A 25510-nucleotide genomic window follows, 5' to 3' on the forward strand; every position below is an offset into this window, starting at 1 on the left:
GCAATGTTATTTCAAATGATTTCTATATAGGCTAAAACAGCTAAGTGGCTGCATCCAATGTTGATTTCAGCATCATGAATACCCTTGGTCAAGACTGGGCAATTGGAAGGAACCAGACAAAAGGTTTGTACTGCTATGAACTTGACACAGATGTCAACAATTTATAAGTGTGACCAATAAGAGTTTTAACATGCGAAAACATTAATAAGACATGCACAAAACGGCAATATCACACAACCTGTGACAGGAAAAAGCTGGGCTTTTTCTAAGCTTACAGCCACTATCAAAGAATAGAATATTGATTTTTCTCACAAGAGTTTAATATGTTAATCTGCTTGTCTGGCCGACTTTCTCAAAAAAAAAAAAAAGCATGTTCATTGCAGACCCAGCGTAAAAAACCCAACATGGCTGGTATTGTACATTAAATTTCGCTGGCATCAGACCATGCTAGACATTGAAACAATACATCAGAATACTGAAGATATGCAGAGAAGTCACAGCATATTCTTTATAGGTTTTGTAAAGATTAAGATTCACTTTAGCAACCATTTCACATGACAAAAGGTGAAGAGGTTTGAGACTTAATACACATTTCTAGCGGTCAACGGCATGTTAACTGATGTCAATGCTTTCAGTAAATATTCCTATTTGCGCTACAATCATCTAGGTCACGAAAAAAAGACTGAATGTTAAAGAAAGCCATCTGTAAGAATGCTTCAACAGCATTTTTTGGTATCTCATGCATTTTAAAAACAATTCCCCAATCAAAACGTGATATATAAACAAAAAGCTAGTCTTATTTTTATAAATGTAACATATGGTGGAAAATGATGATTCAAATGAGGTTAAATTTGTAAAATCCGACGTAAACTACATGATTCATGTGCAATCAGATCATGTGCATCTGCAAATGCAAGTGCAAATATAGTGAGAATCGTGAGCTACGCAAAAGTGTTACACTTTTCCCTATTAACTCCCTGCGATATCGACACAGGGGTTACAAAGTAGCATTTTTAGCATTTAGTGGATTGGATTTCAAAAGGTATTAATAAAGGAGTTAAAAGTCAATGGACGGGAATTCCTTAATGAAAAGAGACAAAGAGATGGACAGAAAGAACAAGTCAGAATCACCCTCTTAGTTTTCTCACACCATTTGCTCTGTATGCCCTGTAATAACAAGCCACCATCCCTTTTCCTTAGATTTCCCAGATAAAAAAAGCCGAGTTCCTTCACACAGCTTTGGTGCACAATACATTGAATAGGCAGGGGGATATAATGCGGCCACACAGAGTAAAGATTGGAAGGCATATCTTCTCTAGTAAACCTGAGAACCCCTGATTATAGGAAACTAGGTGTGATGAACTATAGCGGTAAATGGGTGCACCTATTTTTTAAGCAGTATTTGCTCTAAATCAACAAAAAAGTTTTGCATGTTTTCAAGAACAAACTTTCTCAAACATAACTAGATATGAAGTGTTTTTCTTTCTTAATATTGCCCCTTTCAACCATAAATGTAAGCCATATTACATAACCTATTTTTGAAAAACCCGAATGTGACGTCAAATTAAAAAAATAAAACAAATGTCGTTGACATAATATGGCACACACATTCAGGATATAATAAAAAAGGAGATAGCGAGGACTTTCTCAAAATTAAATTAATGAGATTTAACCACGTATTTGGAGTGTTTCCAAGAACGTTAAAAAAAGATACCTTGATGCAATCAATTAAAGAAAAGTGTGTAGATGCATTAAATTATAATTTACTTCTATATATAATAGTTGCTACTATTTGAATAAATTAAGTGAAATCACAGCCATTGGTGACAGTGAAGGATTGATGTAAACCTACACTTTGGAGCATCATACATCATGAACTTTCTACACTGCAATGAACATCAATACGCAAAATCAGTTTCTCTTGCTGATACAAACTGTTCGATAAAACTGCTTTAAAGTTTATTACTAGTTCCTGCCGTATCAGTGAAGATAATCCCTCTCAATTATGGATATATACATGTAGACTAATAAACCACATTAAATTTTATCTTTCCTGTTCTAAATATGGATGTACTTTTCGAATCGACTTCAGTTTTTGTGTCTCATTTATCATAATTAATATCTTTGTCAAACTATTACCTTCAGACAACCTATTAAGACATAATCAAGGAACAGAACAACAAACTCCTACACAAAGCCCAGTGAAACAGACTCAGAGCAGCACCATCAGATCACACCAGATAGAGAGAAAATCTACTAAAAACAAATCATTATTCACTTATTAATATATGGACTTATACTGAGAAAAACAACTTGCTTTAATGTACAACCATAAAAACACTGTTCAGTGAAACTACAGCATTTTATGGAAATACATTTTCCATCATCTATTTAAATTATAAATTCATAGCTTTTCATATGACATGGAAACTTTACACTTTGTTCATTAATCAAATGCTTTCTAATGATATAAAAGAAGCCATTAAAATTAGCATATATGTGGTCATTAGTATGCCTAAGTTTAATATCATATATAGCAGCATGTAATTGTAAGGAAGCTTAATCATATTGCTAGTCTCTTCAACAAATTACCTCTAAATGTGTATTGATACTCATTTTACCCAAGACCGTAATGAAGCAGACAGAATCTGGAGTGTTTTGTCTTGGCCTGTTAACTTGTAATCCAGGATAAGCCCTTATAAGGCAAATTCGTCATTAAAAATGCATGGTCTTTACAATGTAGAGGGAGCAGACCTATAATTTGGGTAGGATTATGGTATGTAGCATACGGACCTGATCTCTAGCATAAATCATTATCTGACGATTAGCTATGCGGACAATAATTCCAGTTAGCCCCTTCAATGGACCTAGGTATAAAGCGGATCACAGATCAACCCCCGTTCTTCTAGACGCCCCATAAGCCCCTTATACCAGAGATTAGATAATTAGTCAACTTGAGGACAGTCATGTTATATCAGGTTTTCTTCTCCAGCTTATCGTGGCTGACTTTTTGAATTTTGACCATCTGATAGGGTCTCGAGATCCACGTTTACTGCTACCTATCCATTTAAACATTCCAAGTACTGACCTCTCCATGGTCTTCCTGTATTCTAAGGGTCTTTAAGTAGCTATCTTTTGTTACAGGTGATATGTTGGCACAGTGACAATATATTTATAGGAGTATATTATTAAATGTATACATTTGTAGGTATTTTTATTCCATGACCCAAGATTAAATGTTTCATAATATTCACGTTTGAACAGCACTTGAACTTTTGTCGAGTGGTTACGGAGTAGCCCCCTTACCAAGAAAAAATCCAAATGATAGATTTCACACTAGTCAATATGATATTGAAGTTCTAGACAAACAAAGAAGAAATTACACCTGGCTTGCAACAAGTGATTTTTATATTTAATCAGATAAGTCCATACCTGCACAAGATGCCACTGCAGATTTCATTATCTGAAATTACAATAGAGCGAAGCAGGTTTTTTATGACTTCACGTCGAAAGCATTTTCAAGCATATTGTAATGAAAAAATGAACAATTAGCAATAATCCTTCTTTCCATAATGCTTACATGCTACAATGCCTATCATTCTGACCCTTTTTTATCATGTTTTCTTCTCCATTCTCCCCTACTGCACACATTCTGCACCACATAATGAAATGTAATTATATCTAGCTCCAGAGAGAGCACAAAGAAATAGGTTTCACAGCCATCCAAAGAAGGTGTGCTGTGAAAGGTTTGATAAATGTCTCATGCACAGAGATCTGGAGATGCCAGCCACAAAACCATGTCTTCTGACAGAATTGACACGAATAACAAACTGCATTTATTAGTCTTTAAAACAAAAAGCAATAGTAAACATTTTGATGAATGAGAGTCATATCATATAGTGCAAGCCTCCTTTTTTGAAATACAATTTGTTTTATCATTTGTTACACACCTTCTAAATTCATATGCAAAATAAAATTCAGAAGGCAATTGCACATTCAAAATATCTAAAAAAGAAACACCTGACATCAAACTAGATTGAACTCCACATCTAAAATTTACGGGATGATAACTGAATCATAATTGAGCTAACTGTATCAAGTAGAGAAAGGCCAATGAATACTAAACACTAAATGTTAATAAACTTCTCCCTCTATCTTCCACCTAACCCCCCTTTTGTTTTTATAAATGTAGTGTCATTTCTTTAAATCATTTCTCAATCCATTTTCCCACAGGTTTTTATTAGCTTTGAGTAATTGTTTCTTTCAGAAGAGAGAAAAAATGTCCTTCCATGACACCAGATATGTTCAAAGAAACAAAGCAAATTCAGCATAGGTTGACATCAAGGTTCAATAAGACATCAATTACCAAAAAAAATTTCAGTTCAAGGTATACATTTGAACCTTATCACTGATGAAACAATCATTAATTCAGTATGTAATTATCATAACCTATATGTGAAGGTGTTTTTCAATTGTTTCATAATCAGTACTGAATGTACACTAACACTGCTGGTGCAACACACTGGGCAAGGTTATTGAATTTTTTTTTTTTAAGGATACAGGATGATGTTTTTTTGCATATTAAATACAGAATGTAGTTGGAATACACCAAAATGGTCAAGAAAACGAGAAATGAAGCAGTCAACACAGTGTGAAAGAGGCCCTATTGCCCTATCATTAATGTGTATTTCATGAAACCTTTTTTGGTATCAAGTTGCTGCTAATGTCCAATATGTACGAGTGTTATGAGTGCTAGAATGATCAATCCATGAGGATTTTGTGGATCTCTGCCCATTTTGCACATTTTTATTATAACTGAAGAACTTTTCACCAACACATTTATGAGGAAACAATGCTTTTGCCTTTTTGAACCCAGCTGTCTCCTCTTTCCACTTCTTAGAAAACCACTACATGTAAGACCCCAATACATGTAATTCCATTATGCATCTATAATTACAATGTGTCTGGCTCCCTCAATTGTCAGAATTGAAGATGACATCATAATTATGTTTTCTCCTTTGCAAATACAGCCAACATTACTAACACAAATCCTCATCTCCATTCCTTATCCTCAGCCTCTGCATTTCCAGCAATGATAATATTTAATGCTGCTCACAGACATGCTATTACAAGAAGGCATGTACTTCAACAGCTCGTTCTGTTAATATGCAGTAAGCACAACAGAATGTGTGTCTTCGACTGACGGAGCAAAAATTCCACACCTATCAGACAGTCTAGCTTACATGTTACAAGTGAAGAATAACTAGATTATCTACCGATTCTCTCGCAGACAATGGTTCTGTTTTCCATAGAAACCTAGTTTTATCTCCATTTTTGATAGATTTCATACAGGATTTGACACCGAGGGCTAACAATGAACAGATTGGGCATGTTAGGTCTCTGTTTATTTCTGAAAATAAGCAATGCTTGAAGAGTCTGAATTCTGTATTGCAGAGATAAAGACAAAACTGAAGTGATGAATGTAAATAAGTAAACGACAATTTCCTGCCTCCCTCTATAGCAATACACACAAAATTCAACTGCGAGTGACACATATTAGTCAATCCATGGAAAAAAGTTGGTCTAGTGAAGGGGAGATACCAAAAAGGGACACTTCCTGTTGTGGTTTCAAGTCGTGTCTCAAATCAGAAATGACATGTTACGTGTAGCATCAAAAGAAAAAAATGTCTGTCTGGCCTAAACATTAATGACAAGGTTTCAGACTTCAATACCACTGTACATTTGCAAGTTTATAAGCCTTACATGGATATTTAATTGGCCCAGTTTAAAAAACAAAACAGGTTTAGTTATGTCATGTCATGTTAAACATGGGACATTTTCAGGCCATACACACTTTAAGACAGTTCGACTGTATCACCTCATCGCGTGCATTTAATATCAGTCAGTCTGACCCATATCTACAACTCTTGGGCTACTTAGATAAACCAGTTTGTTCATCAAACACCTTACTAAATGCCGATAAAGATCAGGAGATACTAAAAGCAAATATTAGCTTAGAAAATCTTTTTTCTGACTTCAACCATTAAGATGTAATAATCATGATTATAACTTTAAATTTTCAACAATTTTAATGACTTAATTTTGAGAAAAGTTTTCAACAACTATTATATAATATATAAGAAGATTTTGTTTTCCAGGAAAACTTTCCTTACCTTGAAATCTCTTGTAATTAATCCAATAGTGAATTAGATCCAATGAAAATTAGAAACAAAAACACAGCTCACTTTCACAATTTTCATGGTAACACTTTATAGAAAAAACCATCTCTGGCTATCCGATCTCTGCCTCAATCTGGAATAAAAATTCAAACCTTATTCTTACATAATCTAATATCGCATTACATGCACTGTGGAACAGTAATTTATACCAGCATTGTTAAAACTAATTTTATACACATTTTTATCATGATTTGGAAACTTGGTGATATTTGAGTGAATCTGAATCTTTAATAACAAGATAGAGACTATATATGACATTCTAATTAACGTGTTAAAATCTCATTACAGTGGTATGAGAATGGTGGCCTTTTTGTTGCATAATATCTGTGATGGTGGTACAGTATATTGTAACAGTACTCAAATATAAAACATATGGCTAATTGTCCCCCTTCCCATACTTTTCCCATACATGTACACATTGTGAAATACAGATTAAACACCTGGATTCTGCAGAACTCTTTACTTCAGTTTCATAATTGGTGAATTGGCAAATTCGAAACAAAATATACATATGAATTAATCAAATCCAGATCAATTCAATGTCACTGATGCCAAAATTATTAGGCCTTGATACATTTGGTTAATTCCCTTAATTCCTTTCAGTGGACACAGTCCATGATCTTCACTATAAGTACACTGTCCAATACGGTACTCAACAACCAGCTCATTTTTCTTTTTAATTTTCTCCAAAAATTACAAAATTGTGAACTGAAATGGACATGGCCAATTGTGCGTGTTTTGTGTAATTATTCTGTATGTAGCATGAGTTCTGAAGTACCTAATGTGGATTATGATAAACCTTTTTATACAAAACACTTTCTACATAGGTTAGTTTATAATTCATTATGAGTGTGTGTTGCCAATTCTCTGTATCATGGTTAATTTGACCTCTGCAATCTACCAGGGACACAGTTGTGTGTGAGCTAAGAAGGGGGTCTGCAAGTAATTACAGCTGCTGCCTAGTTTGCTGTGTCCTCATATAGACTATGCTGACCTGATTCTTGACTGCATGGTCAGATGGAGTGAGTATCAATAGTAGGACATGCCACAAACAATTAACCCTTCCTCTCCACTTTGTAGTGAGGATCCTGGTCCGTTTCCCTCCATTTCCCATTGAAACTACTGACCATAATTCACAATACAGAATGTTTTCCAAAAATAGCTTGATTAAAATGTGGAATCCAATGAGAATAATAATACTGATTCACAAAAATAGGCTTTCCAAGTTTTGTAAAAAACTGTCACCCTTTACGACCTACTCTGACAGACAGGTACCAACACACAGACAGATAACAATAGCTCATTAAGTCCTAAAGCTGTTCATACAGTTGCACCTTCAACAACAAATATAAATCTATTTGTCAAAAAAAAGGACAAGGGTGCATCATGCACAGTACAATAAACCTCAAATTACGTAACAGCAAGAAAACCATTCAACGATAGGCATCACAAATGTACTAAATGCACTTTTATCGACTTTTTCAGCTATGAACAAGGAACTGAATAGAGAATCAAGATACAGGTTTATTACCTAATGGTGAATACTGGCAGATAATCTAAAATTCAAAAAATGACAATAACTCGCACTGATTTCATATCCTTGTATCAATTTATTACTACTTTTTTGTTCCTTCATATTAAATGATCAATAAATACGAGAATTCATTTTTGTATTTCTTTCAGGAGACTAAAATTCTCAGCCATCTTCTTTGTCAAGATTTCCATAAATCTATAGTCATCAAAATTCCAATTCCTCTGAACATCTTAAAAAGCAGCAAGGCTAACGACTCAAAGGAATAGCCCTGAGTACTTGTTGTGGGAACTACAGCAAGTCAAATATCAATTTACCCAGGCATGCTTTGCATAAAAAACACAATAAGGCAGGCAACACTACAAGGACATCCTGGTATTGATAAGACAAGGCATTTATTTTTTCTCTTTCAACTCAAACATGAAGGTTACAGGTCGAGTGAGTTAAATAAAAAAGCCCCAAAACCAACCAATGCCAATACCACAATCAATGCAAAATCGCCAGATGTGCAGCATAAACTTCATGTGTACAGCATTGCACACATGTCATGGAAGGTTATCAGGGCATGATCTAACACCAAAGTATGTATGACAGATTTTTACACATGGCAGAATCTATGACTCAAGTCAGTGAAAATCTACCCAGTTAGTTAATGTAAATATCAGCTAGGATGTCACAGACTTCTATATGGCAATTGTTTGTGACTATATGGTGTTTCAAGAGCACATCAAAGTTTTTATTGCAACAGTTAACTGTTGCACCCTTAATACTGATTAGAGAGAAGATTTTCTTTGTTGATAGGGGGGCGGGATAATCTTTGATGGGGAGACCAAACAAAGACAACAAGAGCTACTGGTGTGGGCCATTGTTGTCTGCCTCCCCAATTTATTGCGAATTTATCAAGACAATTTGAGATAGTCAAGAGTTCAAGTTTCTGTAAGTAGCATTCATTTCATAATACCTTTATACAGGGACTAGGTAAATCACCGGATGTATTTACACCCGCTCATCTCCCTCTCAGTGAAATCAGTGCTAATTCAACAAGCCCCCAGACTTCTTGACAAAACTACAAACACAATAGCCAGGAGCAGTCTTTCTGGAACATTGTTAAGCCACAAGTTTGTCAACACCCTTGCTAAGCTTTTCTAAGCTGGACAATTCCTACTTAAGCCCTCTGACCAACACCTTTATTTGCTATTCTATGGGGAGTTTTTTCAATTCCATTATGTCTTCATAACTTTACTAAAGAAAGAAGCCATCCAGAACACATAAATCAATTATCTGTAAAAATTAATGAGACAGTGGAGAGTAATATTCCATAATAAGGGGATGAACAGTTACGGTTGCTTTTCACAAAGTCAAAAAGCATGAAGCAGAACTCAAGCACTTCTCTTCATATCAAATGGAGTTTTGTGGAGACAGGAGGCTAATGAGCTCTTTCTGGTATAAATGTGTAATTGGTTATCATCCCAGACTTTCCTAATAAGAGCAAATATTCTTGATAATTCTTGATAAGGTGTTCCAGATTTGTCGAGTAAATGTTAAGATTTTCACGAGACATCCCATTCAAAAAGAAAAGAGACAGACAAGTAATGAATTGTTCATTCTTTAATCTATGGATATATCATGTTATTAACTATCATAAAAAACAGGAAAATGTCTTTTTTTCATGTAAATTGTCATTAAAAAATTATTTACCACAAAATGAAGACACTGGACTAGATAGACTGATAATTGAAATATTTTTTTACTTCTGGTACATGTATGTCCAAAACTAGAAGATGAGATAAATACACAACAAAATCAATACTTTTGTCCTTAATTACTCTTGAAACTGGTCATCCATGTGTTAAACTTTTAACCTTTCAATCTCAATGATCACAGTTGTTGTGGTCTCTCAAAGTGAGGTTTATCTGTCTGTCAGTCTGTCTGTCCGTGGACCTGGAAGCCAAGATTATGGTTCCTGGTCTCCTGTGACCTGGTCTTAACAGTTTAACCTTTCGTTGGCCTTCTACCAGTGTTAAGCAAACAATACGGATTAACTGGTTACGCTTTAACATAATCAGTGGGTTAATCTGTCTGTTACACCGGCATTCATGTTCTAACAATGTTGTTTTAAATGCACTCGCAACACAAATGTGAATCTACAGAATGTAATCTACAAGTTCATGAACTTGCATCAAAAATAAATACCAAACAAATGAGTGTAAAGAATAATGCAAAATTAAGAACTGTGGTTGAGATCTGTATTGTAACTGTCAATTTCTTTGTTATAAGTGAGTATTAATAAAATAAGCATTCATCTCGGCTTTGAATACTTCGAGCACCTTGGATTTTTCAAAACAGGTAGCATGCATACTATTGTCCCTCCTAACCATATTTTACTGGGTCTCCATGGCCATCTTAACTACCAAATCAACAGATATTTAAATCATACCCGTGCAACTCTTTACAAATAAGGGGACCACAAATAAAATTTTCCCTAGTGACAGATTAAAAGGATTGTCAACAATCGGTGGGGAAAGGGTCGGAGTTTTTATCCAATCATTTTAAAATGACTGTTAAGGGGTCTCACCTTACCTGAAGTTTTTAAATACGTTTACTGAATGAGATTGAATGATCAACTACACAGTGAGGTGCAATGTCCAACAACAAGGAGGAAAACTATCCTTGTAGGAGATAAACACTTGGCCGCACATTAACTAAATAAACCTTGATAAGAACAGATAAAGAACAATCTCTTTAGTTGCTGTGCTATTTTCACTCATTCTGAGCTTTAATTCAGGACAAAAAAATTTATCAATGAAATTCAATGCACAATCATTTCTCCTCTCCTTATTTTATTCATGAGCCGGAGTTTAACCTCCAACTAAACTGTCAAATACAATAATTTCACAAGAATTCACTTTGTAGCATGGTGAGCAACCAATAAATTAAATGAAGAATCAAGAGAAGCAGAGAGGTATACAAGTGCACCGATAGAACTCTGTGATGACAGAATTATCTGTCCAATGAGGCCAAAAGATGTTCATTGTTCACATTCATCCCATGGAGTCCCTACTTTACCCCTGTAGAAAAAAATAATGGGAGTTAGGTACAGTTGGATTACGCTCAGTACGGTCCTATTAAGTCTGGTACAGTATGATCTTGGTACTACCCGTGACTATCCAACCTTTAAGTCATCCTTTTCAATCATGAACTATGACTCGGTCATTTCTTACTTTTTAATTAATGTTTACCAAACGACACCTAGTAATCACCCCTCTAAGCTAAGCTTTAACTTTATGTGATCATCATAACAAGAATTTTTTTCTTTGTGCTGTTGTGAGTTGGATGAATCAGTACGATGTGTATTGTAATGTACACAATATAAAACCACACAAAGAGGACAGTCTGTGCCTTTTCGCGCCAAAAGTCTTATCAATTGTAGTCTGGCACCGCCCCCAACTTGATTGACAGCTAATGGCAGCTTGCCTGAAAAGTAGTTCCAGCTGACCCTGTTTCACCACCACAGTGCAACTCTCTGACCTAAGTTGTATATATATATAGCCATGATCCCTAAGATATAGTAATATACTTAACTCAATACCAATAAAATACTACGATCTGCAAATAAACCTTTGATAAAAAGTGAGGTGCATGGTTTTTACTACTGAAAGACACAACAAACCACAAATGATAGGCCGCCTTCTTCATGACCCATGCTAGAATGATTCTAGATCAATAATCATGCCGACAAATATTTGCTTTCCTGTGATATAAGAGAGACACCTTATCCTGTGAACTGTAAGTACTATCTAAACACATAGTACAAAGGTGGCCCAAAATGTGATCTCACGACTTCCTTTACCCATTCCTATAGGATAAATACTGATGACAATCCATTATTTGCCTATCATATTCCACCCCATTAACACTTGTAACTAAACAGTTTACACAGTAACTGAGACATTTTTACACATTAAACTTTCCTTAGTCGTAGAAGATGTTCTATATATCATTTTATTTGGAAAATTTGTTTAGCACTTTGGCAAATACAAGCCTATTCAAAGGGAGGAAACACTTACAGTTTCAATGTTGGTACTTAGGGACACCCCTGACGTTCATTTCTAACCTTACAGTTTCAATTGCATACATGTCACAGATGGATAATTTGTCATGTACATTTCAAATTTCAAGATGAATTTAGCAAAGCTTTCTACATGTTCCCACCATACTCATCGGTTTTTAATCCATGTCATATGTCAATATCGGGATGTCTGTGTTAAAGGGTTGAATCATTTAGATGATCATAAACAATGTACTTATATGTACATGTGTACATATTAAGTGGATACATTCACAAAACATTACTGAATTACATAATGAACAAATAAAGGCAATGACGAGGACATACAGTTAAAATGAAGTTATCTGATTTTTGTTCCTTTTATTGACCGCAAAACAAAATCTTTGTATGATGCATAGTTTGAACAACGTGTCAGATTTTCTGAGTAAACATCCTAGTATAAACCTAACTTACTTATCAAAGTCTAAGAAACACTGTTTGTTAGATTTGTACAGATTTTGAACTAAGAAAAAACAAGACAATTTCTAGATTGCCCCATCATTAAATATTTAACAGCAATAAAATGCTAAAAACTCAAAAGAATCAATAAAACACATTGCAGCATATGTCACTAATAAAATGTGACGTGAAACAAGAGATTCTTTTTTTTCAATGGATTGGCCATTAAATTGCAAAAATAATGAACATCCAACTGTGATCATTAGCCAAATGATGGTTTCTTCTAATTATTTATTCATGCATGTCAACAAAACAAGAGGAAGCATCAAAGGCTATTAGCCTGGGGCTCCCATACCAGACATACCTGGTATGATGACACAAGACTGCAGTAATAGGCCACCACCAACAACCCAAACTTTTACCAACAGATCATTTATATTCATTCTCCAACATGCATTTTCCCGCTTTTAAAACAATGCAAGGAAAGAAAGAAAATCTTGACAGCTCATTTATCTTTCTATGATATCACAGTCCGCTAAGGGAAAGGTAAAATCAGTGACGCAAACTGGGTCAAAAGACATTAATGAGGAGTTTTACACTCCAAACTGGTAAAGGTGTAGTAAGAGCGTACATCCTGCCCATCCTGTGAAATCCGAATTCCACGTACTAATATAAATATTGGGCTTTCATTCTTTGGAAAATCCACACAGAAATGGGTCATGACCTCCAAGAGGCACAGATCAGCATTTAAATCTCAATTTTTGAAAAAAAAACCGGGACTGTCTCAACAAATACCTGACGTTTGTGTTGCGTAGAAACCCTTTAAAGGACTTGAATAGCATTGATATAAACCCCGTTTATCTCTAACTATGCAGATAAATGACTTTTAATTGCACTGAAAAAAACACCTACACCAAAAGAAAATTGTGCAAATAATAATTGTCAAAAAAATTATCCATTGAAATTTTATATGAAATTCAGAAAAGAATACAAAAACTTGTGTCAATTGGTGATCATTAAAATATAGGGTCTATTGAGTTGACAATGCCATGTTCATGACATTAAGAGAGAGTGTGTGGCATCGTGTGACATGCGGGTAGTACACGAGACAGAGGCCAGCTTCCTCCATCTGTTGCCAAGTAACAGATGCCTCCTCCTCATCACCAGCCCCACCATTCCTCATCCCGTGACACATTTGATCAGGAGCTTTATTGTTGTTCACAGTACCCAGCTCTTATCCTCAAGCAAAATTCTAAACAAATCAACTTCTAATTTTGAACTCAACCAAATCTTTGTTAGAAATTGGCCTGTCAAACAGGTGTTACCACGGCATTTTTTTTTATATAAGATCTAATTACAACCAACTTTATCCAGCTCACTATCATGCTTATGACAAATTATGATTACTTTTTTGTTTTACGCTCCTGATGAAAATTTTAACATGTCCTCAAAATAGTGCAAAATATTTTACCACAAAATAAATGTGATACGTAAATGCATTTTATGGGTAGAAGAAGCGAAACCTTTATTGCCACTACATACTTCAGATCCTAGCAAAGTCCATTTTCATGCAGTAGAACCATTTTAACAAGACATTGGACTTTAGGTAGGATGTAACTATCTTTTTCTTGCATCAAAACAAGTTAAAAAATGATGCTGGTTTCAAATGAAATATATACAGATTATGCTCAAAAGCCAGCCAAATCTTGTTGATTTCAAAAAGCCATGGTTAGTGGCCAACAATGAAATAGACAGGCCAACATCACATTGGTGAGAAGAAATGAAACATTTGAAAATACAATTTCAACAAGATTGAAGCATCTTAAAAACATTATCTTCCTCCATAATTTCAAATAAAATTTTCTCCTCTGCATGGCTTCACAGAATAGCATTGTTTCAGATGAAAACACTTTTACTGATATTAGGGCAACTTGTGAAAGTATATCAATAATTATAAAAGTACATTGTAATGGTAGAGATGCCAATAATCATGCTCATGGGAATCTCAAATATCTTTTTTTATTAAGTAAAATTTAAAAAATATCAAATAACATAAAACTTATCCAGGACAGCAACACATCTTTTCAAGGTCTATGCATTTTTTATTGAGCTTGTAGAATTTTCGAAATCATATTTTTTCTCAGATTAGTTGACAAGGAAAAAACTGGAATTAAGATATATGGTCAGCAGATCCATAAACCAGCTAATTTTAAAAAGTTTGCCACATGTTCATTAGAGATAAATTATAGGACATTGTTGTACTTCTCCCTTTTTAACAAAAACCTCATAACAAAAAGGGGAGCAGGAGAAACACTATGTGTGCATGTGATAAAAGTTACAGATGTCAAGATTTATGTCTTTACGACTTTTACTGTGTTTTATGGTGAAAAATTAAAGTCCATGTATACACGTTTACTGGGGTATTGATTACTTTAACCTTGAAGTTCTAAACAAATTCTCAACTTTTAAAGTATAAACTTCTAAACTGCTTATCATAAAATCATAATCTCTTTTGTAAACTGATAATCTATTTTCTTCAAAGAAATTAAACGCAATTTTTTTCAAGTGATCTACCAGAGTATTCTACAAGTAAATTAATTTTTTTTTCCCTCAATTTGTCCAAAGTCAAACGGATTTTTCTTGGTAACAGATCATCTTTTAAAAGGAAAACTGTCAAGAGCAACTACGAAGTTGGAAAGAAATAACTCCCAAAACTAGTTCAACTCCTTTAAAAAAAAATCTGACAAAGAGAGATAACTGAGGAAAATCTTTGTTCTGTCAGATAAGATTTGGCAGCATTCACTCACTTTCACTTCTTGGTGCAATAATAATTCTTAGCATTGACAAAATTCCTTTAGAGCGCATGCAACAATAAACACCAAATATACAAAGTTTCTTATTAGAGTAAAGCATATTTAGTGGTTATTCTTCATTCAGAGACAACAGAAGAGCCATCTCTATATATTTGATTTAGATTCTTTAAAAAGTATCAACAAGTGAAAAGCTGTCAATGTGACAGCAAACTGGGTTTTCTTTTAAGTGAACTGTATCCATAATCCATGCCATCCCCAAATTGATAAACACTACCATCCGTATCCAGAGAAATGGAGAACCCATATGCAATATTTTGCCAAAAAATGATTAAGTTCAACAGCTGTTATTTTTTCATGAATATACACACCTCTGATATATGTACAATTGATCTGCAAAAGAACAAGTTCCTATCTTGAAAACTGTAGGAGGACTTGTCCGTACAATAAGGGTACCCTATATGCAATATTTTGCCAAGTCCAATAGCTGGTATTTTTTTCATAAATTATCAGAAATCAAAATCCTAGCAACATGGACAATAACTTCCTATCTTGAGAACTGTAGAAGGAGTTATCCGTACAATAATGGTACCCTTTTGGCAGCAGCCCAGCGCCATTTTCATCATTTCAATACTTAGTAACCAGATTTTTCCGTTGGAAAACCCTGTTAACAAAATGAATAAATGAAGACCTCTTCATGCATCATCATCATTTCTTTATTGAATTTATGGATGTATATCTAATATATTTTCCTTTTTCTCATCAATTGTTCATAAGAAAACTGAAGAATATGTAGAAAAAAAATTAAAAATCTTTCTAAAGGTTCAAATGAGCTAAAAACATTCTTTGGGTGAAATACAAAGCAAACAAGACAGGGGCCACATCGCTCATCTGAGCAACAATAGCCTTAACTAATAAGGGAAGCTTTAGATCTTTAGAGTATCATCACGTACAAAATATCCAAACACCTTGGTAAAAAATACTTTTGTTATAAAAACTTTATTTTTTCTCCACACATTCTTCAGTTAAGCTTCTTTTTTACAGATTTTTCACCATACATTTCCATGTTAAAATTTGCCCCCCCCCCCCCCCCACCCATTGTAGCTCCACCCTATTCCAAGGGCTCATGATTGGAACAAACTTAAATTTACACTACCTGAGGATGCGTCCACACAAATTACAGATTTTCTGGCCATATTGTTTTTTGAGAGGATTTTTAAAGGTGCTCTTTGTATGTTCCTTTGAAAGATTTCGACCCCTCCCCAATTGAAGGCCACACTATACCCCTAGGGATCAAGTTTTGAACACACTTGTACCCTACATAAGGATGCTTCAACACTTAAAAAAAATTTTTCTCACCAAATGGTTTTTAAGATTTTCAAAGATATTTCTTATTATATATTTCTGTGTAAAAATTTGACCCCCCCCCCCCCAATAGTAGCTCCACACTATCCCCAGGGATCATGATTTGAATCAACTTGAATATACAGTACCTGAGGATGCTTCCATACAAGTTTCAGCTTTTCTGAGCAAAGGGTTTTTAAGAAGATTTTTTTAAAACACCAACAAATTTTCATTAATTCTAAATTTGTGAACTTTATTGGAATAAACTTGAAAAGATGAAAATGTGAAAAAAAAACAACAATTGTTCATGAAAGTCTATGACCTTGAAATTTGCCACAGAATCACAGTTCAAGGTTATTGCACATCCCTTTACATTTCGGCAGACAATTGGTAAAGAAGTGGAGCAGAATTTGGTAAGGGGGGATATTAAAAGGTCTGGAAAAGGATTTTCAGAGAAGTATTTTCTTCTGTATTGTCAATAAATGAATTGAATTGAGTAAATGTGTTTTGACATAAAAAATTTGTGAGGCCATTGTACATCCTTTACACAAAGGCAGTCTTCTGGCCATGGGGAGGAAAATGGGGATGGAAATAGATTACAGAAGATTTGGTATAACCTTCACACCTTCTGACCTAGAAGCTTTGCTTCAAGATCATTACACATTTTTTACCAAAGTTCCAGTGTGTGTGTGTAAAATATGAGCCAGATTTAGCCATGGGGAGAGAATATATGGTCCACACAAGAGTTTAACACTTAGTTCTGCAATGACCCAGAGTTTTGACAAGGCAAATTGCACACTGCACACAACTTACCAAGAGGAACTCTGCCGGTGAAGTATGAGCATAATAGACCAAGGCAAAGGGGAGCAATAAAAATACCTCAGACAGGACAGACTGACCACTACAGGGCTCCCACAGTGCAGGGCCTCACTTACAGACATATTTTACAAACTCCTCTATTGTTATGTCTATAATACATTTATTCTTTTTGGGGTCAGTGGTTTGTTTGGTTTTTTACTTTATTTTTTTTGGGGGGAGGGGGTTTGAGGGGTGTAATAAACTCTTATGCAAACCGAACAAAAATGAAGACACTGGAAAATTTCATGTAACACTGAATGCCTAAACAATTATTTGTATTATTGATTTTAGTTTTTAGAATATTGACTCGTTGCTTTATTTGGGTTTTCCTCAAATATTTGTAAGTAGATTCATCATTCAAATTTTAATAAAAACATTTGTAAAATTGTAAAACTATTCCACATGAGGTACAGCAGGATGTTCAAGATTAAAAGTAAACATGTTTTTGACAGAAAGCTCCTAACTTATTTACCCTTTGTCAATTTTGCAATGTAAACATTACCACATGTCATCTTAATCCCTACTATAAATTTATAATGAAGCACCGCATACTTGAGCCATTTTTATAAGGCAGTGACTTAAAACTTTCAACTTTTTTCTTTACAAAATAAAGAGTCTTTTAATTTGATATCCATAGATTTCAAAAAGACAAATTTCAAAATCAAAGGTATTGTTCAAAAATGTAGCTTGCTAAAACTAAAATAACAGGTGAAGTCCATTGGTTTTTACTTATCATTTTACTACATAAGCTATGGATAAACCTACTTTGTGTAAGACCGACTGTTCCATGCATTTTCACCTTTATAGATACTTGAATCCATTTCCTGATCTGAATAAACATCCTTCGATTTGTATTCTTCTTACAAATCTGAAAATAAAAAGAGAAATTCAAAATAATGTAACTATGGGCCTATAATCAGCAATTGATCTGAGCTGTGCCATTAGGATTTTTATGCATACTCAAATGACACGGTTCAAAGAATTGTTACAGGTAAACAGACACACTGTAATGTACAGATTACTCCACTTACATTGAATTTTTTTTTTAAATTTTGCTTACATTAAAATAGATATAAATCCCCAATCTCAGCTTCTCATTTTATTTGCATTAAAATAAAAATCATATTGAAATTGGCTATTTTTAAATATCGCTTATTTTTAAGCCAATGATTGGTCCCCTGAGATGATGAATATTTGTGTTAAGTATTGGTTTTATCGAAGTATTCCAAGGTGGCTGTCATCACAGTTGATACACAAAGGTGTGAAGAAGATCTTACTTTTGTGTTTTTACACTAAACACTGAATTTATTCACTGTTAAATTGTTCATTTTCCAGAGTTCTTTAAATCTTTCGGACCTAACGGCAAGACCGATAAAAACAAAAGATGTTTGTGAAACACTTATGCCCCCCTCCCTTGGAAACATCCACAAAGAAAATGAACATAAACTGCAAATATTTGGAATTTTTCTAAGTCCAAGGGGCATAACTCGGTCGGAAATTGCTTTATCATACCCATAATCATACTTGACCTAGATATTATTCAGATAAACCTGCATACCAAATTTCATACTAATATGTGCACGCTCTGCGAAGAAAATGAGCTAAAACTGCAAATAACTCGAATTTTTGTAAGTCCAAGGGCCATAACTCTGTCAAAAATTGCTCGATCGTACCCAATATCGAACTTGACCTAGATATTATCATGATAAACCTGTATACCAAATTTCATTTCAATATGTTCATCCTCTGCAAAGAAAATGAGCGGAATTTTTGAAAGTCCAAGGGCCATAACTCTGTCGGAATTGCTCGATCATACCCAATATCGAACTTGACCTAGATATTATCAAGATAAACCTGTATACCAAATTTCATTTCAATATGTTTATCCTATGCGAAGAAAATGAGTGGAAACTGCAAATAAATCAAATTTTTCTAAGTCCAAGGGCCATAACTCTGTCAGAAATTGCTCGATCGTACCCAATATCGAACTTGATCTAGATATTATCATGATAAACCTGTAATCCAAATTTCATTTCAATATGTTTATCCTTTGCAAAGAAAATGAACGGAAACTGTTGGTGGACCGACCGACCGACAGACAGCAGCAAAGCAATATGCCCTCCCTTCTTCGAAGGGGGGCATAATAACCAAGGACCGATTACCCGAGGTTACCTGTAAGTCCAAATGACCGGTAGACAGAGGAACTTGCAAAAATATGACTTAATCTTCTGGGTAATAGCTGAGGAGATCCGAATGCATACAATAAAGTTTTTCGCGGATTATCGGCTCTCTCCAGACTGATCATACATTTTCGGAACATCTCAGTTATTATGTACAGAATTTATGTCACTTAAATATAAACATCCGATGCTTTCGATAAGTTTGGCGAGTATTTAGCATGTTAAGAACATATTGACACGATGCATTTATAATGCAGCTGACAGTTGTATAGTTAGATGATAGGAATAGGGCTTTCGATTTTTTTCCAACCTATTAAATATCATCAGAAATCACTTGGAGAAATTGGAGAACTTGTTTAAAACATAGCGTGAACCGATGGCCTTCTATAAATCTAAGACAGTAAGTGTCAACTCTTTACGTTTTTTATGTACATTGAATACACTTTTTATTATGATTAAAACACGGTTTTAAGTGAATGTTTTTATTGAAATACACATAAATACGTACAAAATTAAAAATACCAATTTTAATCATTTAAATCTTCGAGAAAACCACTATCCAACAAATAAACCCCTATGGCATGATGTGCGCAGAGAATGAGAAAGAAAGAGAACAAGAGTAATGAGAGAGAGGGAAAGAAGTTAAATTAATGAAATAATTAGAATGTGAACGTGAAGAGCTTTAATGTGAAAGTTAGGAGGATCAGATCATGGTAAAAATGAGAGATATTGGAAGGCTTGCAAGTTCAGAATGAAATAAAATTGATAATAAAATTCAATATAGTTTTTTCATCTTTCTATTAAAAATATTTGGACTGATAGAAATTTGTCCGGACTGACAACCTTCAGATGGTAGTCAGTCCAAATGACTGACAGCAGAAAAAAGATTTCAAGAACTCTAATTTTTACTGACGTACTGTGTCTATTATCTCTGGACACTAGATACTCTAAACATCTATCAAAAAATCATTTGAATACAAGGATACTTCTCATTAACAGTATTTCCCTTAGTATAATAAGATGGACTTTTATTTATTTCATTTTTTTTAATAAGATTATATTCTGGTTGTTTACAAACAAACCCACACCACAGTATTCTGCAATACCTATAATGCTTTATCATCTGTAGATACACTATTTAAGCAATTCACGTGATGCCAACAATTTTGCAGAATCATACAATTTTCTTTATTTACATTCAGTGTATATTCCCTCTATGTTTGCACTGGAAATCTGCGAAGTTCAATTTCCTTTCAAAAACACTAAGGTTAAATGATGAGTTTTATTATGACGTCACAAACGTCGAAATGCAACGTCACAAGCGAAAATCAGAGCTTGTTGCCGTTACATTGGCTCTTCCATAAATTGAACCTATACACTTAGTTTAATACAGTAATTTTGATGTATAAATCTTATTTGCAGACAAGGCAAGAATTAAAAAAAATATCAATATAAGCATTAAATGCTTGATTTGGGATATCTTCGGTCATATAACACACCAGGTCATGCAGACAAATTATCATACCACGCTAACGCGCAGTATTTAATTTGTCTGTTATGGTGTGTTATAGGACCGACGACACCCCAAAATAAGCATTCAATGCTTGAATGGCTGTACATATTTTTTATGATATTCAGTATTGTTGCTTTTGGTGTTGCTGCTTTCTTATATTTATTGCAACAAAGTCTCTAGAGTTTAATTAGTAAATTTTATTTTAATCAGGCATGATCTCCAAAAAAATGCAAGCAATAAACTTCTATCATATTTGGTGAATTTTTACACCATTTGTGGTATCATATTCATGCTGAATTTCATATCATTGATAAAGCAAACTTCTGCGTTTGCGAAGAGTTGTCAATAACCAGGGTTTTTTTTGTACAATTAAGTTCAATAAATGAAAAAACATTTTTGAATTTTTTTTATACTTTTATAAAGAACTTAGTTCTTATGCGCATTTAGATGGCAGTGCAGAAGAAAAATCTGGATGATTGCCAGACCGTACAATTGCTAGAACACTATTACTTATTAGGTTAGTTACTGACTCACTACGGAAATATATTGGGTTGATCAATCTCATCAGATGGCGAGGCGAAGCCGTCTATAAGATTGATCAACCCAATATATTTCCGTAGTGAGTCAGTAACTAACCTAATAGGTGTTTTGTTTTTCATGAAGACTATCAAGCGACATATTTATTCACAAATAGCGATGATGTACACAAATTAAGCCATGTACAAGATGCCTAAAATCTCATCCAATTTAACTCATTTAACCTCTTGAAAATTTTCAATCTCACCTTTCAATTACTTTTTAAAAATCTTTGCTTCACCCATGTTTACTTACAATGTTTTGCTGCTTTTCAATTTTAAACGTTTTCTCCCTTTCTCTGCAGAGATTTGAGCAAATTTCGACGCTGCCATTTTGTTCTGCTCCAGACAAAACAATGTGACATCAATATTCTAAGGGCAACTACTCTAATTTTAAAGAATTTCGAAGGGCAACTAATCCAAATACTTTAAGAACTTACGGCATGCGGTTTATGTATTCAATACTATGAAATGTCGAAATGAGTAAGCGAAGCTTCGGCCAATGATGGCCATATTGCCTAATATTATTTCTAACCGAACAAACATAGAGATATATGAGGCAATCACGTGCTATGTTTAAACCAATGAAAGTGTGACATTTCTGTCCGAGGGAAAACAATGTCAAGTATAGCTCGACACCTTAGAAATTTTAATGATTTAAATGCATTTACTCTGTCAAGACGCTTTCTAAATATGTAACATAAACAAATAGTTTTTAAAATTTTCAGTGGTTCTGGAGAAGTCAAGCATGTAAATAGTTCACAGATTGAAGGAGAGACAGACAGACAGACAGACAGACAGACAGACAGAAAAGCTCAATTGATCTTTCAGCTCAGGTGAGCTAAAATGGATAACAAATTCTGCTAAAAAAAAAAAAATAATCCATTTCTAATCAGGGTGCTTCGCCACCCCAAAATTATGACGCCATGGCATGAACACGTTATAAAGATGAAATTTCAATGCCTTTAAACTTCAGATAAATTCACAGAGCTATATTCTACAAATGAGTAAATTGAATATAGCAATGGTTTTCTGGGTTACCTTCATTTGGTCAATGCAAGGGGCAGTTGCAGGACAAGTTGCAATCTGAGCATGAAGTAATGATATAAGGCAGCAAGGAACAAAGGTGGACCTGTAAAAGAAAGATTTTTTTAAATAATGTAGAGAATGAAAAAATGCAGCTAGAACATCTGATATGCAAAATTACTGTGGCTATCGGCATCTATGTTTAGAGAGTTCAAATATGGCACGCATGCAAATCAATTCAGGATTTCAAGCTGAACAGAGAATATGATGAGTATTTGTTTTCAATAGTTAAAGTTTTATTCATTTCCGTTTTGTTATTCAATTAACAAAAAAAATATTGACCATGTAATGATGTTATCAGGCAACATGAATTGTGCAGTCCACCATGGGATGATTTTACAAACTTTGACTTTTGATCCGGCAATCGGGGCTGCTGCCCTCAACCCAACTTGGGCAGTGAAGATTTGTATAATTTCATGTTTATGTGGAACTAATAAACCTAAACCATTGGCATTCAACATGTAATACCACTTTCTACAGTACAATGGCACTGGGAAGTCTGTGCAGTAAAACTTGCTAGTGACAAAACTAAGAATTTTAGTTATAAATTTAGTTGACATACACTTTTTTCATAATAAAAAAAGTTTTCAAATGTTATAGAGAGATGATATCCTTAAACATACATGTACCTATGTGTTAATGTATGGCACTGCTTTAAGGGATTGCAAATTTCATTTTTAGTGGAGGAGACAATCTCTAAATATGGGCCTATCAATCTTTAATTTTAAGAGTGTAGAAGGCGACCAATTTTTGCAAACTACCATTTCTCACCAGTGTATTGTTATGTCATTTTTCAAATACATAATTTTATGTGTGAATAAAATGACGTTACAATGCACTGGAGATAAATGGTCTTTGGTGAAGATTGGTTTAACCAATACTGGCATGCGACTAGTTCTCGCCAAGTACCATTTCTCGCCAGTACATTGTGACGTCATTTTATCAACACATAAAATTATAGACGAAAAATGACGTCACAATGCACTGGCGAGAAATGGTACTCGGCGAGAACTGGTCGCACGCCAGTAGAATTCAATGCCCCGTTACATTTCCTTAAAAGTTTTTGATGACATGCATCTTGAAAACAGGGTATCATAATCTTTATCATAATTGATATATCTACATGTTTATATTTGTGTAAGTGTTTAAAATGGAGAAAAATTACCATATATTGTGCACCTTTGCATGCAAATTTTTCATTTAACAAGATATTCATGTAAAGAAATCACTGTTATCAGTTGATGCTTACAATCATGAGCCAACTTGAAAATTTACGGCCTCCAACATTTGTTGGGTGTTTTTTTTTTCCAAGACAAAGATTCAAACTGAGTACATATCGAAAAAAGGAGCAAATCTAATTACTTTCTTCATATAAACATATATTCAAACATCTATGTGTATTTTATGTGTTCATTCTCCACAAAAATATCCACTATAAATATAAACATTTCCCATTTAATTCCAGGTTCCAGCACGTTTCTTTCTTCTCTTTAATTTGCTGGTCAAATCGAGCAATATAAAATATTGTCCAGGAAATCCAAAAAACCACTACATTTCCTTATAAATTCACAGTAAGCCTTCATTTTTATACATTTAATAGGTTATAATAGCAACTACCCGCCGCAAAATACGTATTTTTGCTGCCAAAGTACCCTACCATCACACCATGTGCCATCCGCCATGTTCTCTTCATGAATCGCTGATGCTTGCAAATTACGCGAAATCTCTTTCGTTAAGCATTAAGAAAAAATTTAATCTCTGGCGTCAGTAGGTGTATTTTATAAAAATATAATGATGCGGATACCTGATTGCGTTTGTCGTCGCTATATTTTACTTATTTTCATGCAAATAAAAAACAATAACAAAATCCTCCTTCCCACTTCGGTATCGAACTCTCTCAACTTCCGGTATGGAGACGCCTTCATGCTAAAATTCCTTAAAGAAAGCTGTGTGTGCATTTACCTCCCAATATTTTTTTTCCGTATTTTTTCTCCTGCTGTTGTCATTCTTTTTATAATGTGCTTATCCATGTCCTGCTATTTACCACGAACAAGATCAAATAAAGCTTCGGAGACGTTATCGGCGTTATACTATGGTGTAGGGTGTACGGAACACCAAATCTTGCATTTAACCATATTGCATAAACCACACACTGCCAAACACAGAATAACATTCCTTTTTATGTTCGAAGAATATTACATCTCAATAAATCATCAAACATTTTGTGTTTTATTAATGTCCCATTGTATAAGTAGGATTTTTTAAAGTTAACGTTGCATTGCTATTTATTTATCTTTTATCGTAAAGCTTGTATAACGTTAAGTTGTTGTTAGCATGGTTAGCCCGGTAGGATGCCACTCGGCATTTTACTGAAATAATATACCCAACTTTCACGAACGTTTCTTGTATGGACTGATATGATTTGTGTGTTAATTGTAATGTAAAAGTTCTGAACATCCATATGATGAATTCAGGGGAAAGCTTAATTTGTTACACTCGCTCAACTATACGCTAAATAAAAATTCCTGAACGAAACAAAATTTCGGCAAGTTGTGGTTTTAAAAAACGTTAACGGTACCTGGTATTCCAATGAAAACTGATTTTCGGAGTTTCGGAGAAGTTCCAGCTAGCACGGGTAATCCAATGTCGTTCTGTTCACAAAATCGACACTAACGAACATCCAGCAAATAGATAACTGAAGTTTAGAAGTCTTTGATATTAAACTTTTTAAGCTTTTAATTAATTTCTTTATTCGCATATTTTTGAAATATCTGGAAAATCTGTCGAGCCTGTCGATGACGGTCTTGTAATTTCTGCCTGAGTCTCTCCTGGATGGTCAGTTTCCTTTGTGTGCCATACATGTAGGT

The 25510-nt window shown here is 34.3% G+C and overlaps 1 long non-coding RNA gene across 7 annotated transcripts in view; it reads right to left on the bottom strand.

Annotated features, from left to right (window-relative positions):
* The window catches only part of LOC136269824 (uncharacterized), a 39901-nt gene extending 15337 nt beyond the window's left edge, over nucleotides 1–24564 (bottom strand). For 3 of the 7 annotated variants that reach the window (XR_010707361.1, XR_010707365.1, XR_010707364.1), the window contains exons 1-4: nucleotides 24301–24441; nucleotides 22599–22689; nucleotides 18055–18157; nucleotides 6174–6312 (exon numbers count right to left, since the gene is read on the bottom strand). This is a non-coding gene — a long non-coding RNA (uncharacterized lncRNA). The other 4 variants (XR_010707366.1, XR_010707362.1, XR_010707360.1 and 1 more) reach the window with 4 other exon arrangements.
* Between the last annotated feature and the right edge of the window lie 946 nt (nucleotides 24565–25510).

The sequence above is a fragment of the Magallana gigas genome, chromosome 7 (genome assembly GCF_963853765.1).
Source record: "Magallana gigas chromosome 7, xbMagGiga1.1, whole genome shotgun sequence".
NCBI classification, from domain to species: domain Eukaryota; kingdom Metazoa; phylum Mollusca; class Bivalvia; order Ostreida; family Ostreidae; genus Magallana; species Magallana gigas.